We start from the raw sequence: 15,355 nt of genomic DNA, 5'->3' as shown, positions 1-15,355 counted from the left end.
TCATCATTATTAACTTCTCCAGCATTACTTTTTAACATGCCGCCTCGCTGACATTCTGCTGTCAGTACTGTTATTAAGTTTTATTCATATTTTGTCACAAGGTATCTGCAGTGCTGCACAATAAAAAAAGAGCGGGTATTTGGATGGTCAGGGGTGCTAGAGATGGGATGTAGTGAAAATGCTGACATTTACAATGTTACAGTCATAATGTATACACTACAATGTCAACAGTTATGATGTTGAAATTGTAGAAATGTCGACATTGTCAGAATATTGACTTTAGGGTTAGGGTGTGGATGGGAGGATTAGGGCTAGGTTGCAGGGGGAGGTAAGAGTTAGACTGGGAGGGGGTTAGGGTTAGGCACTAGAGCAATGGTTCTCAAACTCGGTCCTCAAGACCCCAGACAGTTCACATTTTCAAGATCACCCGGCAGTTGCACAAGTGCACTTATTACTCACTGACTAGAGATGAGCGCCTGAAATTTTTCGGGTTTTGTGTTTTGGTTTTGGGTTCGGTTCCGCGGCCGTGTTTTGGGTTCGAACGCGTTTTGGCAAAACCTCACCGAATTTTTTTTGTCGGATTCGGGTGTGTTTTGGATTCGGGTGTTTTTTTCAAGAAACACTAAAAAACAGCTTAAATCATAGAATTTGGGGGTCATTTTGATCCCAAAGTATTATTAACCTCAAAAACCATAATTTACACTCATTTTCAGTCTATTCTGAATACCTCACACCTCACAATATTATTTTTAGTCCTAAAATTTGCACCGAGGTCGCTGTGTGAGTAAGATAAGCGACCCTAGTGGCCGACACAAACACCGGGCCCATCTAGGAGTGGCACTGCAGTGTCACGCAGGATGTCCCTTCCAAAAAACCCTCCCCAAACAGCACATGACGCAAAGAAAAAAAGAGGCGCAATGAGGTAGCTGTGTGAGTAAGATTAGCGACCCTAGTGGCCGACACAAACACCGGGCCCATCTAGGAGTGGCACTGCAGTGTCACGCAGGATGGCCCTTCCAAAAAACCCTCCCCAAACAGCACATGACGCAAAGAAAAAAAGAGGCGCAATGAGGTAGCTGTGTGAGTAAGATTAGCGACCCTAGTGGCCGACACAAACACCGGGCCCATCTAGGAGTGGCACTGCAGTGTCACGCAGGATGTCCCTTCCAAAAAACCCTCCCCAAACAGCACATGACGCAAAGAAAAAAAGAGGCGCAATGAGGTAGCTGACTGTGTGAGTAAGATTAGCGACCCTAGTGGCCGACACAAACACCGGGCCCATCTAGGAGTGGCACTGCAGTGTCACGCAGGATGTCCCTTCCAAAAAACCCTCCCCAAACAGCACATGACGCAAAGAAAAAAAGAGGCGCAATGAGGTAGCTGTGTGAGTAAGATTAGCGACCCTAGTGGCCGACACAAACACCGGGCCCATCTAGGAGTGGCACTGCAGTGTCACGCAGGATGGCCCTTCCAAAAAACCCTCCCCAAACAGCACATGACGCAAAGAAAAAAAGAGGCGCAATGAGGTAGCTGTGTGAGTAAGATTAGCGACCCTAGTGGCCGACACAAACACCGGGCCCATCTAGGAGTGGCACTGCAGTGTCACGCAGGATGGCCCTTCCAAAAAACCCTCCCCAAACAGCACATGACGCAAAGAAAAAAAGAGGCGCAATGAGGTAGCTGTGTGAGTAAGATTAGCGACCCTAGTGGCCGACACAAACACCGGGCCCATCTAGGAGTGGCACTGCAGTGTCACGCAGGATGGCCCTTCCAAAAAACCCTCCCCAAACAGCACATGACGCAAAGAAAAAAAGAGGCGCAATGAGGTAGCTGTGTGAGTAAGATTAGCGACCCTAGTGGCCGACACAAACACCGGGCCCATCTAGGAGTGGCACTGCAGTGTCACGCAGGATGTCCCTTCCAAAAAACCCTCCCCAAACAGCACATGACGCAAAGAAAAAAAGAGGCGCAATGAGGTAGCTGACTGTGTGAGTAAGATTAGCGACCCTAGTGGCCGACACAAACACCGGGCCCATCTAGGAGTGGCACTGCAGTGTCACGCAGGATGTCCCTTCCAAAAAACCCTCCCCAAACAGCACATGACGCAAAGAAAAAAAGAGGCGCAATGAGGTAGCTGTGTGAGTAAGATTAGCGACCCTAGTGGCCGACACAAACACCGGGCCCATCTAGGAGTGGCACTGCAGTGTCACGCAGGATGTCCCTTCCAAAAAACCCTCCCCAAACAGCACATGACGCAAAGAAAAAAAGAGGCGCAATGAGGTAGCTGACTGTGTGAGTAAGATTAGCGACCCTAGTGGCCGACACAAACACCGGGCCCATCTAGGAGTGGCACTGCAGTGTCACGCAGGATGTCCCTTCCAAAAAAAACCTCCCCAATCAGCACATGATGCAAAGAAAAAGAAAAGAAAAAAGAGGTGCAAGATGGAATTGTCCTTGGGCCCTCCCACCCACCCTTATGTTGTATAAACAAAACAGGACATGCACACTTTAACCAACCCATCATTTCAGTGACAGGGTCTGCCACACGACTGTGACTGATATGACGGGTTGGTTTGGACCCCCCCCAAAAAAGAAGCAATAATCTCTCCTTGCACAAACTGGCTCTACAGAGGCAAGATGTCCACCTCATCTTCACCCTCCGATATATCACCGTGTACATCCCCCTCCTCACAGATTATCAATTCGTCCCCACTGGAATCCACCATCTCAGCTCCCTGTGTACTTTGTGGAGGCAATTGCTGCTGGTCAATGTCTCCGCGGAGGAATTGATTATAATTCATTTTAATGAACATCATCTTCTCCACATTTTCTGGATGTAACCTCGTACGCCGATTGCTGACAAGGTGAGCGGCGGCACTAAACACTCTTTCGGAGTACACACTTGTGGGAGGGCAACTTAGGTAGAATAAAGCCAGTTTGTGCAAGGGCCTCCAAATTGCCTCTTTTTCCTGCCAGTATAAGTACGGACTGTGTGACGTGCCTACTTGGATGCGGTCACTCATATAATCCTCCACCATTCTATCAATGTTGAGAGAATCATATGCAGTGACAGTAGACGACATGTCCGTAATCGTTGTCAGGTCCTTCAGTCCGGACCAGATGTCAGCATCAGCAGTCGCTCCAGACTGCCCTGCATCACCACCAGCGGGTGGGCTCGGAATTCTGAGCCTTTTCCTCGCACCCCCAGTTGCGGGAGAATGTGAAGGAGGAGATGTTGACAGGTCGCGTTCCGCTTGACTTGACAATTTTGTCACCAGCAGGTCTTTCAACCCCAGCAGACCTGTGTCTGCCGGAAAGAGAGATCCAAGGTAGGCTTTAAATCTAGGATCGAGCACGGTGGCCAAAATGTAGTGCTCTGATTTCAACAGATTGACCACCCGTGAATCCTTGTTAAGCGAATTCAGGGCTGCATCCACAAGTCCCACATGCCTAGCGGAATCGCTCCCTTTTAGCTCCTTCTTCAATGCCTCCAGCTTCTTCTGCAAAAGCCTGATGAGGGGAATGACCTGACTCAGGCTGGCAGTGTCTGAACTGACTTCACGTGTGGCAAGTTCAAAGGGCATCAGAACCTTGCACAACGTTGAAATCATTCTCCACTGCACTTGAGACAGGTGCATTCCACCTACTATATCGTGCTCAATTGTATAGGCTTGAATGGCCTTTTGCTGCTCCTCCAACCTCTGAAGCATATAGAGGGTTGAATTCCACCTCGTTACCACTTCTTGCTTCAGATGATGGCAGGGCAGGTTCAGTAGTTTTTGGTGGTGCTCCAGTTTTCTGTACGTGGTGCCTGTACGCCGAAAGTGTCCCGCAATTCTTCTGGCCACCGACAGCATCTCTTGCACGCCCCTGTCGTTTTTTAAAAAATTCTGCACCACCAAATTCAAGGTATGTGCAAAACATGGGACGTGCTGGAATTGGCCCAGATTTAATGCACACACAATATTGCTGGCGTTGTCCGATGCCACAAATCCACAGGAGAGTCCAATTGGGGTAAGCCATTCCGCGATGATCTTCCTCAGTTGCCGTAAGAGGTTTTCAGCTGTGTGCGTATTCTGGAAAGCGGTGATACAAAGCGTAGCCTGCCTAGGAAAGAGTTGGCGTTTGCGAGATGCTGCTACTGGTGCCGCCGCTGCTTTTCTTGCGGCGGGAGTCCATACATCTACCCAGTGGGCTGTCACAGTCATATAGTCCTGACCCTGCCCTGCTCCACTTGTCCACATGTCCGTGGTTAAGTGGACATTGGGTACAGCTGCATTTTTTAGGACACTGGTGACTCTTTTTCTGAGGTCTGTGTACATTTTCGGTATCGCCTGCCTAGAGAAATGGAACCTAGATGGTATTTGGTACCGGGGACACAGTACCTCCAACAAGTCTCTAGTTGGCTCTGCAGTAATGATGGATACCGGAACCACGTTTCTCACCACCCAGGATGCCAAGGCCTCAGTTATCCGCTTTGCAGTAGGATGACTGCTGTGATATTTCATCTTCCTCGCAAAGGACTGTTGAACAGTCAATTGCTTACTGGAAGTAGTACAAGTGGGCTTACGACTTCCCCTCTGGGATGACCATCGACTCCCAGCGGCAACAACAGCAGCGCCAGCAGCAGTAGGCGTTACACGCAAGGATGCATCGGAGGAATCCCAGGCAGGAGAGGACTCGTCAGAATTGCCAGTGACATGGCCTGCAGGACTATTGGCATTCCTGGGGAAGGAGGAAATTGACACTGAGGGAGTTGGTGGGGTGGTTTGCGTGAGCTTGGTTACAAGAGGAAGGGATTTACTGGTCAGTGGACTGCTTCCGCTGTCACCCAAAGTTTTTGAACTTGTCACTGACTTATTATGAATGCGCTGCAGGTGACGTATAAGGGAGGATGTTCCGAGGTGGTTAACGTCCTTACCCCTACTTATTACAGCTTGACAAAGGGAACACACGGCTTGACACCTGTTGTCCGCATTTCTGGTGAAATACCTCCACACCGAAGAGCTGATTTTTTTGGTATTTTCACCTGGCATGTCAACGGCCATATTCCTCCCACGGACAACAGGTGTCTCCCCGGGTGCCTGACTTAAACAAACCACCTCACCATCAGAATCCTCCTGGTCAATTTCCTCCCCAGCGCCAGCAACACCCATATCCTCCTCATCCTGGTGTACTTCAACACTGACATCTTCAATCTGACTATCAGGAACTGGACTGCGGGTGCTCCTTCCAGCACTTGCAGGGGGCGTGCAAATGGTGGAAGGCGCATGCTCTTCACGTCCAGTGTTGGGAAGGTCAGGCATCGCAACCGACACAATTGGACTCTCCTTGTGGATTTGGGATTTCAAAGAACGCACAGTTCTTTGCGGTGCTTTGCCTTTTGCCAGCTTGAGTCTTTTCAGTTTTCTAGCGAGAGGCTGAGTGCTTCCATCCTCATGTGAAGCTGAACCACTAGCCATGAACATAGGCCAGGGCCTCAGCCGTTCCTTGCCACTCCGTGTGGTAAATGGCATATTGGCAAGTTTACGCTTCTCCTCCGACAATTTTATTTTAGGTTTTGGAGTCCTTTTTTTACTGATATTTGGTGTTTTGGTTTTGACATGCTCTGTACTATGCCATTGGGCATCGGCCTTGGCAGACGACGTTGCTGGCGTTTCATCGTCTCGGCCATGACTAGTGGCAGCAGCTTCAGCACGAGGTGGAAGTGGATCTTGATCTTTCCCTAATTTTGGAACCTCAACATTTTTGTTCTCCATATTTTAATAGGCACAACTAAAAGGCACCTCAGGTAAACAATGGAGATGGATGGATTGGATACTAGTATACAATTATGGACGGGCTGCCGAGTGCCGACACAGAGGTAGCCACAGCCGTGAACTACCGCACTGTACTGTGTCTGCTGCTAATATATAGACTGGTTGATAAAGAGATAGTATACTCGTAACTAGTATGTATGTATAAAGAAAGAAAAAAAAACCACGGTTAGGTGGTATATACAATTATGGACGGGCTGCCGAGTGCCGACACAGAGGTAGCCACAGCCGTGAACTACCGCACTGTACTGTGTCTGCTGCTAATATATAGACTGGTTGATAAAGAGATAGTATACTCGTAACTAGTATGTATGTATAAAGAAAGAAAAAAAAACCACGGTTAGGTGGTATATACAATTATGGACGGGCTGCCGAGTGCCGACACAGAGGTAGCCACAGCCGTGAACTACCGCACTGTACTGTGTCTGCTGCTAATATATAGACTGGTTGATAAAGAGATAGTATACTCGTAACTAGTATGTATGTATAAAGAAAGAAAAAAAACCCACGGTTAGGTGGTATATACAATTATGGACGGGCTGCCGAGTGCCGACACAGAGGTAGCCACAGCCGTGAACTACCGCACTGTACTGTGTCTGCTGCTAATATATAGACTGGTTGATAAAGAGATAGTATACTCGTAACTAGTATGTATGTATAAAGAAAGAAAAAAAAACCACAGTTAGGTGGTATATACAATTATGGACGGGCTGCCGAGTGCCGACACAGAGGTAGCCACAGCCGTGAACTACCGCACTGTACTGTGTCTGCTGCTAATATATAGACTGGTTGATAAAGAGATAGTATACTCGTAACTAGTATGTATGTATAAAGAAAGAAAAAAAAACCACGGTTAGGTGGTATATACAATTATGGACGGGCTGCCGAGTGCCGACACAGAGGTAGCCACAGCCGTGAACTACCGCACTGTACTGTGTCTGCTGCTAATATATAGACTGGTTGATAAAGAGATAGTATACTCGTAACTAGTATGTATGTATAAAGAAAGAAAAAAAAACCACGGTTAGGTGGTATATACAATTATGGACGGGCTGCCGAGTGCCGACACAGAGGTAGCCACAGCCGTGAACTACCGCACTGTACTGTGTCTGCTGCTAATATATAGACTGGTTGATAAAGAGATAGTATACTCGTAACTAGTATGTATGTATAAAGAAAGAAAAAAAAACCACGGTTAGGTGGTATATACAATTATGGACAGGCTGCCGAGTGCCGACACAGAGGTAGCCACAGCCGTGAACTACCGCACTGTACTGTGTCTGCTGCTAATATATAGACTGGTTGATAAAGAGATAGTATACTCGTAACTAGTATGTATGTATAAAGAAAGAAAAAAAAACCACGGTTAGGTGGTATATACAATTATGGACGGGCTGCCGAGTGCCGACACAGAGGTAGCCACAGCCGTGAACTACCGCACTGTACTGTGTCTGCTGCTAATATAGACTGGTTGATAAAGAGATAGTATACTACTAATATTATATACTGGTGGTCAGGTCACTGGTCACTAGTCACACTGGCAGTGGCACTCCTGCAGCAAAAGTGTGCACTGTTTAATTTTAATATAATATTATGTACTCCTGGCTCCTGCTATAACCTATAACTGGCACTGCAGTAGTGCTCCCCAGTCTCCCCCACAATTATAAGCTGTGTGAGCTGAGCAGTCAGACAGATATATAATATATATAGATGATGCAGCACACTGGCCTGAGCCTGAGCAGTGCACACAGATATGGTATGTGACTGACTGAGTCACTGTGTGTATCGCTTTTTTCAGGCAGAGAACGGATATATTAAATAAACTGCACTGTGTGTCTGGTGGTCACTCACTATATAATATATTATGTACTCCTGGCTCCTGCTATAACCTATAACTGGCACTGCAGTAGTGCTCCCCAGTCTCCCCCACAATTATAAGCTGTGTGAGCTGAGCAGTCAGACAGATATATAATATTATATATAGATAATAGATGATGCAGCACACTGGCCTGAGCCTGAGCAGTGCACACAGATATGGTATGTGACTGAGTCACTGTGTGCTGTGTATCGCTTTTTTCAGGCAGAGAACGGATTATAAATAAAAGTGGTGGTCACTGGTCACTATCAGCAAAACTCTGCACTGTACACTACTGAGTACTCCTAATGCTCCCCAAAATTAGTAAATCAAGTGTCTAAACGGAGAGGACGCCAGCCACGTCCTCTCCCTATCAATCTCAATGCACGTGTGAAAATGGCGGCGACGCGCGGCTCCTTATATAGAATCCGAGTCTCGCGATAGAATCCGAGCCTCGCGAGAATCCGACAGCGTCATGATGACGTTCGGGCGCGCTCGGGTTAACCGAGCAAGGCGGGAAGATCCGAGTCGCTCGGACCCGTGAAAAAAAACATGAAGTTCTGGCGGGTTCGGATTCAGAGAAACCGAACCCGCTCATCTCTATCACTGACACATTTTAAAAGACTCACATGTGGTGCTCATTATTTCATTTGTGATTCTGTGAGGAAACGTGGAAAACATGCACTGTTTGGGGTCCTGAGGACCGAGTTTGAAAACCTTTGCACTAGAGGGAGCGTTAGGGTTAGGTATTAGGGTTATGGATAGAGTAACAATACTTACAGGAACGTCAGAAGAGCTGACCCTGAATGACAGTTACATGACCACTGAGACTCAAAAGCCGCGCTGGACCCACTGCAGTCACCAGGAGCATGTAAATCTTCCATTTCATCACTGTCTATGATCCATGATGACATGGTCATTCATAACTCTCTTATTTTGTTCCTACCCCACTGGAATACCACGCTCAGTAGAAAGATATGATTGCTGATAGGCTTGTGTAAAGAAGAAAGTCCTAAAGGTTCATTTAAAAGTGTGGAGGCTGGCAGGGAGTCTGACTGCACAAGAGTGATTTCCAGTGGCAGTGAGAGGAGGTGATCACAGTGGAGGTGAGACAACAGTTAGTGGAGGAGCGAAGAGGATGGGAGGGAGGGGGGACAGAAAGGAGGTCTGAAATGTAACAGGGTGTGGCACAATTGAGAACTTCATATGTTAGAATGAGGAGTTTACACTAAGTTCCGTGTAGTCAATGGGGATCCAGTGAAGCAGTTTGCAAAGGGGGACGCTGCCACAAGGCGGTGAGAGAGATAAATGAGCCGGGCAGCAGAGGTCTTCATAATTTATTGAAGTGGGGGGAGATGAGTGAGTCAGAGGCCAGAAAGGAGGAGATTGCAGTACTCTAGATGGGAACTGACAAGTACATGAATGAGGCATCAATAGTGAGGAAAAGCTTGATTGTAGAAATGTTGTGAAGATGTAAGCGACAGGAGTGTGAAATGAATATGGGGTGTGAAGGAGAAGGAGGAGTCGTCCAGGCAGCATACTTGAGGAACAAAGGTAAGTGCAGTGCTGTTAACATATAGATTGAGTGGGGGAGGTGAGGGAGACCTGGATGAGGGGAGCACAATAAGTTTGAATCTTGACATATTGCGTTTTAGAAATCTGAAACTAAGAATTAGGCTGGGTCAAGAGCGGGTCTTTTGTTTATGGGAGTCTTGATAGCACGCTTGAAGGAGGTGGAGGGGAAGTACCAGATGAGAGGGGACATATTGAAGTTGTGAATGAGGGGAAAGCAGGCTTTAGGAATGTAGGAATGAGGGAGTGGAGGAGGTGTGAGAAACAAGGTGGCAGTTGGGGGGGGGGGGGTGAGAGGATGAAAGATGTGCATGGACCTCATCCTCAGTGGCAGGAGAGAAGTAGGACACAGTGGACAGGTATTTGTAATTGAAAGAAGATAGGTGAGAAGGAAACTGATGGGAGAAAATATACTTAAGCTATTGTACTGTTGCAACTGTACTACTGCCTATATCTATTTTAAGAGTTCATACCAATCTGCCACTGTACTACTGTCTTTGTTTATTTTACTACCTTATCATATTTTGCTCTTCATTCTCTCCTTCTTTCCTTGTTCCCCTCTCTCACTATGTTACTCCCATCATCATCCCCGGCAGATCTTCCCTCCATCCCCCACTCCTCTAACCTTAAACCCAACCTGCCCCATCATTCCTTAAACCCCTCTAACCTCATTCATAGCTCTCTTATTTTGTTCTTACATCACTGGAATACAAGGTCAGTTTACAACAAACTGACCAGCACCCAAAAATCCTCCACCTTTTTCATTGCAATCATGGAAATATTTATATATTCATTTGACATTGGATGCCATCTCCTATGGAAGATTCTTTCTCATTCTCACTCCTAGATCCAATTTCATGTTGGGGTTGCCCTCCTAACCCCCCACTGTACATTCCATGTCATTCACCCTACACCTTCTATCTCCTCCTGCTATGAGATCCATTCAAACCGACTTTTCCATACTGTCCACTTTCACATGGCCCTGTCTCCCATTCCTTGATAACTTCTCTAACTGGCTCTCCCACAATCTCTCCTCTGACCTCTCCTCACTGTTCCTGGTTTCAACATGCTGATTGATGATTCCTTCATTACTGTTATTTCCAAACCTTTCTCAGCCCCCTCCTTGTCCTTTGACTTAAAAAAAACTCCCCAATCTCTACACAAACTGTACTCCCTCCCTACTCTTACTAGGTTAAATCTTTACAGCCTTGACCACACCAGTTAGAAACTCATATGTACTTTTCTCTTCTACCATTACCCTCACCCCTATCTAATGAAGCTGTCTCCCTCTATGATCAAGCCTTAACTACTGTACTTGACTCTACTGCCCCAGCTGATACATTTAAGTTGATCCCCTGGCCAACCCTGCACCTCTGGAGGAAATCATGCTCTCTTCCTCCACTTCAGGTTCAATCACTCATCTTAAAGCTCTTCTCTCACTCAGTAACCAATCCTGTTTTTAGGCCTTCACCTTTTTTCAGTCATCTAACACTCACAACTTTATGAACTTCATCTCCCTCATCTCACCCCATCCCATTCCTTTAGTGCACTTGACTTTGCCTCAGACTTTAGCTCCATCTGCCATAAGATCTTATCCCTTCAGTCTCCAACCCTTCTCATGACCCTCTGTGGCTGAAATCCATGCCTGCCTCTTCTAACTCCAGCTACTCCCTTAACCCCATCTCCACCTATCAACTCCAGTTCCTTCTTCTTTCTTAACTTACTGTACCTCCTACTTGTCTAACCACTCTGCTGTATCTATACCCACCTCTACCTTACCGCCACTTCCACCTTTCCTGTTGGGGTACCCCATATTCTTTTATTTGGACCCTTTCTTTTTTCCCTCTACATTTCTTTCAGTTTATCAGTACCTTTAGGTTCCGATACTGCCTCTATGCTGATGATTCACAAATTTAACTTTCTTCTTACACTGTCCTCTCCCATCTCACTTCCTGTCAACCATCTCTTATTTCTGAAACTCAGTATCTGTGTTGTCCCATGTCTTACAGGAACGGACAATGGTTATGTATCGACAGGTAAGTTATGTTGGGCACAGGTTCAGCATGCAGAGACAAAGATATTTACATCTTGATGGAAAGAAGGTCACAAATAATTACATTTATGCTTAGAAAAATGAGAGGAATGCACCTATTGCAATAATTTCTGACATAATCTGGGAGGAGAGTGTCCATAAAAGGTGACTACCTGGATTTATTTATCATGTTCAACCTCATAACTGTAATTATTGAAGTGAAAATAGATGAAGATGGTAGCACAAAAAGACTGTGCCTCTACACATCCATATCATTTGCCAAGTATTGATTGAAATTATAAAAAAAAATTGGATCCTGAATGATTCTTCTTTATAAAGAAGGACCTGATGCATAAATAAAGGGAAGGAAAGTTAGTGAAGGAGGAAAGTGAGAAGAAGTCAAATGTGAAGCAGTTAGGAAGATGACATGAGCTACAGCACTGAGGATAGATTCAAGAGAACACAGGGGGTAATTCAGAGTTGGCTAGTCTGCCCCGCATGTCAGGCCCTGCTTCCCGCCCCCCCTTCCCGGAACAGGTACAAAAGCATCACACGGCGGTGATGCTTTTGTAACTGGTGGGTAGTTCTCTACCTGCGCAGCTCCTACGCGTTGGTAGGGAGCTACACGCAGCGTTCTGGGTTGCAGCGGCTGCGTGTGACATGTCATGCAATCACCGCGGCCTGCCCCCCCAATGCTCCAGACACTCCTCTAACGCCGTTGGCACGCCCCCTCCCGCCCCGCGACCGCCTCTGCCTGTTAATCAGGCAGAGGCTATCACAGCCAGTGAGTTGCTGATAGCTGGGCTCCTGGGGTGCGCACGTGCAGTGCGGCCACTGCGTGTGTGCACTCCACAAAGTAATTCAGACAGCGATCGAATTACACCCAGAGTACGGAGTGAGGGAGAGAGTAGGAGGTTGCATTAGTCAAGGTTTAGGATATTTTGTAAAAAAAAGTGGCTTAGGGGTCTAGATATTAAACCCAGAACAGCTCTAGCTATCAATGGCTACTGTTGCTATTGGTTATCACCTATAATGGGCCAGTAGCCATGTCCTATGACAGCTTTCCCCAGGCAAAACATGTGGAAGGTAGCCAGCTATTCCATATTTAACATAGGTTCATGTTATAAAAAAATTTACATTATTATTATTTTTTATTCCTATTGGTTCTTGTAATTTTTTTAATTATTGAATATGCACTGGAAATCAGAGATCGGACCTCCAATGCACTGTGCATGCGTGGGGTGGCAATGCCAGATCATGAATGCACAGAAGGGACCCTGATTTCCTGGCGATGTGGTATTTGCTTACTGCTGTCAGGCAGTATCACCGGGGAGCAAAACAGTGCTACTGCATGCTGCCAAAGCTACGTTTTTTGACAACTATGCCTTCCAAATAAGCCTAAATAGTCCCCTTTCATTTTAGCTAAAAAAAAAAAAAAAAAAAAAAAGGTTTTCTACTCAGCCTGATTTGTGAATATTTGTAGAAGATTTGAAAAGGGAGTTAAAGTTAATAAAATTTCGGTGTTACTATAGAGCAGGGGTATATAACATGCAGCCCTACAGCTATTGTGAAACTAACATACCAGCTTGCACTGCCACAGTTTTATCATGCTATAATAGCAAGTTGTGGCAGTGCATGCTGAAATGTATAGCTCAACAGCAGATGGAGGGCCGCATGTGGAATAACCCTGTCTGCTGTAGAGGGTACATACACAATACTATTTTACCCTTACTTACATAGGCGCCAGAACAGGGAGGGCAAGGGGACGTGTCATCCTCCCCCCCAACAAAAAAATAAAAATAAAAAATCTGATAGGCGTTACTGCAATTAACATGGAAGAATTGGGGGATATCGCACTGTTCGTAAGATATTTTGATGTAATATCAATGAAGATGAAGAAGAAACCAGACTTCATTAATATAAGGAAGAAAGGAAGATACTAGGATTATTGAATGGATAAGATCTTGGCTGCAGGATAGAAAACAGAGAGTTGTGGTAAATGGAGTGCTTTCACAGGAGGGAAATGTTACCAGTGGAGTACCCCAGGGATCTGTACTTGGACCAGTGCTTTTTAATATCTTTATTGGTGACATTGCAAATGGCATTGAAGGGAAAGTATGCCTTTTTGCCGATGACACAAAGGTATGCAACAGGCTAGACACACCAGGTGGGGTAAAACAAATGATTGAGGATCTAGGTAGACTAGAGGAATGGTCAAGAGCTTGGAAATTACAGTTTAATGGCAAAAAAAATGCTAAATCATGCACTTGGGTCTCAAAAATCCAAAAACTAAATACAGTAGTAATAATAATGGCACTATACTGGAAACTACTGAGGAGGAAAGGCATCTAGGAGTCACTATTTCAGGTGACTTAAAGGCAGGTAAGCAATGTAACAAAGCAATGAGGACGGCTAGTCAGATTCTTGGCTGCATTGGGAGAGGAATCAGCAGCAGAAAGAAAGAAGTAATAATGCCACTGTATAGGTCATTGGTATGGCCTCATCTAGAATACTGTGTTCAATTCTGGAGGCCATATCTTTAAAATGATATTAATACATTAGAGACTGTACAAAGAAGGGCAACTAAAATTGTGCATGGCCTACATCACAAAACATACTCAGAAAGACTAAAAAATCTCAATATCTATAGTTTGGTGCAGAGAAGGGAAAGGGGGGACATGATAGAACTTTCAAATATATCAAGGGTTTTAACAAAGTCCAGGAGGGAAACATTCTCCATATGAAGAGAAGCAATAGGACATGAGGACATGCAATGAGACTGGAGGGGGGGGGGGGGGGGGGGTTTGTTCAGGAGACATATGAGGAAACATTACTTCACAGAAAGGGTAGTGGACAAGTGGAATAGCCTCCCATCAGAGGTAGTAGAGGCTAAGACAGTAGAGCAATTCAAACATGCATGGGATAGATATAAGGATATCCTTACAAAGAAACAAGGATCAAATAAGTTTTGAGATAAAAATATGGTTAAAAAAAAGGGCAGACTAGATGGGCCAAGTGGTTCTTGTCTGCCGTCAAATTCTGTAAAAGATTTTTCCAAATAATTGTACTGGTGGTGCACCCTGAGTCAGTGATTGGTAGACAAACTAAGGAAGAAAGAAAAGACTCTTTGTGGGCACACTCTTGGTTAATTAGAAAAAAGCTGAAATAAATATAGATTAATACAAAATATTTTATTAATAAGTTAATTAAAATTTGAACATTTGATGTATCCTAGACAAACTAACAAGTATACAAACATTTGACATGCATGAAAGAAGGACTCACAAAAATGATCTCTACTAAATATGGATCAGATGTATAAATCAAGACCCAAAATGGGTCAATGTATAGGGGACACACAGATATGCCAGGGGTTAAATGCAGGGCACAACTGGGTCAAAATCAGAATAAGTGCATAAGTTCAGTGAAGTCCACTAATGTACCAATGAGGATGTATATGTTAAATTACTTGTGAGGGGAGCTGAAAAGATGGAAAAATCCAAAGTATAAGTAGTGAATCTGCTGTCAGTTTTAGGCACGGAGTGAATTACTAAATCCAAGTCCCTACTGCACTAGGTCTTCCTAGGAGGTTTCCCATCCAAGTGCTGACCCAGCTCAACACTGCTTAGCTTCCAAGATCGGACGGATTTGGGTATTTACAGTGTGGTATGATAGTAGGACCAATTTTGCTGCCCTTGCTCCGGGATCACTGATGAGAGTTCACAAGGGTTTAGTAGGAAAAAGTGGTATAGAGTAAGGAAAGGTTTGTAAATAGGATGAGTGGATCTGCTGCCAACGTTAGGCATGGTAAATAACCGGGGAATGTCCAATTCCACCATGTATCACTGGATCGCTGGTGAGAGTCCGGAAATCATGTGAGAAGGAGAATGATAGTTGCTCTTTAGATAGAGAGTTTTTAACACTATTATGAAGAGCAATTTTCTTACATCAATCAGTTAATAATATGAGTAAGTTTAGCCTTGAAGACATCCAAAGGGGCTGGCCTGAGCTTCCTGTCCACTACCTGTTTGGAATATCTATTGTTCTAATAAAAGTGATTTTACCTTTCATACATTTAAT

The 15,355-nt window shown here is 45.2% G+C and overlaps 1 pseudogene; it reads right to left on the bottom strand.

Moving 5' to 3' along the window:
- Positions 1-14,836: 14,836 nt before the first annotated feature.
- Positions 14,837-14,955, bottom strand: LOC134936759 (5S ribosomal RNA; annotated as a pseudogene).
- Positions 14,956-15,355: the final 400 nt, after the last annotated feature.

This window comes from Pseudophryne corroboree, chromosome 1 (genome assembly GCF_028390025.1).
Source record: "Pseudophryne corroboree isolate aPseCor3 chromosome 1, aPseCor3.hap2, whole genome shotgun sequence".
Taxonomy (NCBI): Eukaryota; Metazoa; Chordata; class Amphibia; order Anura; family Myobatrachidae; genus Pseudophryne; species Pseudophryne corroboree.
The sequence above is the reverse complement of the archived record's forward strand: the minus strand, read 5'-3'. Positions and strand labels throughout refer to the sequence as shown.